At 47.5% G+C, this 1,973-nt stretch overlaps 1 pseudogene across 1 annotated transcript; it reads right to left on the bottom strand.

Annotated features, from left to right (window-relative positions):
• Positions 1-238: 238 nt before the first annotated feature.
• Positions 239-1,243, bottom strand: LOC309827760 (epithelial cell adhesion molecule-like; annotated as a pseudogene). The gene has a single exon. The product of its transcript is annotated as an epithelial cell adhesion molecule-like (transcript).
• Positions 1,244-1,973: the final 730 nt, after the last annotated feature.

Raw genomic sequence — 1,973 nt, 5'->3', positions numbered from 1 at the left:
AATTTTAGGTTTGGGTTTTATATCAGATCTGCATATATATGACACTTGTGGTCAAATTTTAAGATTGGTAAAGTCAATTTCAAACAGCTTATATTTTGAGTACACGTTTAACTATTACAAATATATGATGTTTAACTAGCACAGTAGTGGTCTTCAAAGATCTTCTCTTTGCCCCATGCTCATATGTTTGTAATCTGAGTCTGCTTGCTAATTTCCCTTTTTGTAGCTACTCTTCAAATTAAAGTGCTATACACTTAAGTTCCCAATGCACCTCACCCATGTCCTTTATCTCAGCTTTCTCATACTTTGCCGTTCTTTTCTTTCTGGAAACAACCAGCATGATTCCAGCAGTAACTGCTATCGCCACAACCACAACGACAGAGATAATTCCAGCTTGTAGACCCTGCACTGACAATTCAGGTGGTTTTTCATCAACATAGCAAATTGAAGTTCAACCAGGATCCAGATCGAGTAGTTCTCCATTTACTTTCAGGCCCATCCTTTTGGACTGGAACAAGGATTCACCCTTAACATCTTTTTCAAAATAATAAGCCACATCATCTATGTCCACATCATTCTGAATTTTCTGAGAATTTTGTACCAGATCAACAGTGAGAACATCATTCTCATACAGAACATCTATGATATATTTTGGATCCAGTTGATAACAACTTATGATTACCTCCTTGAGTGCAGTGTACAAACTTTGATCCTCATAAGGTTTTTCTCTTGTTTGTGTTTTAGTTCACCAACGATCCAGTAGGTCCTCACTGGCTCGGAGCAGGATATCTCACTGTCCTTATCAGTTCTTCTCACCCCAGCAGTGTCCACACACCAGCACATGGACGTGCCATTGCACTGCTTGGCTTTAAAGAGCCCCTTGTCACGCTCGGGATCACAGAGCCCATCGTTATCCTGGATAGCGTCCTCTGGTTTCCCTCCTCTTCCAGGCTTTGAGAGTCATTTCTGCCATCACCAAACATTTGGTGGCCAGTTTTGTGCAAATGACAGAATGTTGTGCAGCAACGGATGTACACTGGCACCGACCCCGTGGTCAGTTTGTAGTTTTCACACACGCACACCTTTCCTGGGCCGTGGCCACTGCGGCAAGCAGCAGCCCGAACGCAAGGACCCGGGGCCGAGGGCGCCTTGCTGCGCATGCAAGGGCAAGGGCGAGAGGGGCGCGAGGCGGGCTGGGGCTCTCGTGAGGACGCACGGACACAGTAGGGCCCCGGGAGGCCATGGCCGGCCCCACGGCGCAAGGCCTGGGCCACGCAGGTCCGCATCAGGAGGATGATGGCGAGGTGCCCTGGGGCCGGGCGGTTGGTGCGAGTGTGAGCTGGCCGCCGGACTGTGCTCTTCCAGCACGCAGCAGCTCTGCCTGACCTCGTTTTTAACTTCTTGAGGAATCTCCATACTGTTTTCCATAGCAGTGGCACCATTTTCCATTCCCACCAACAGTGTCTAAGGGTTTCCATTTCTTCACATCCTTGCCAACACTTGTTGTCTTTTGCTATTTTTGATAACAGGCATCCAGACAGCTGTGAGGTGCTAGCTCATTGTGGGTTTGATTTGCATTTCTCTGATGCCTAGTGACCTTCAGCACTTCTTCATATACCAGTTGGCCTTTTTCATGTCTTCTTTACAGAAATGTCTACTCAAGTCCTTTCCCCTTTTTAAAATCAGGTTATTAGTTTTTTAGCCGTTGAGTCGCAGGACTTCCTTACACAGTTTGGAAATGAACCCCTAACAGATATATGATCTGCAAACATTTTCTCCCATTCAGTGGGGGCTGCATCTTCACTCTGTGATTGTTTCCTTTGCCCTCGGTGGAGGACGGTCTTCAGCGTTTCCCTGGTTCTCTTTAAAGCATTTACACCAGCCGCCCCTTCCCGGCCCTTGTCCTGCGCTGCTCGCAGGTGTGGGGAGAAGTGAGAGAGCTGCCTCCCTCCTCATACAAGCTCATGAGTGCC

The sequence above is a fragment of the Grampus griseus genome (assembly GCF_964374135.1).
Source record: "Grampus griseus genome assembly, chromosome: 9".
In the NCBI taxonomy this organism is placed as follows: Eukaryota; Metazoa; Chordata; class Mammalia; order Artiodactyla; family Delphinidae; genus Grampus; species Grampus griseus.
Note: the sequence above shows the minus strand (reverse complement) of the source record. Positions and strands in the feature narration are given on the sequence as shown.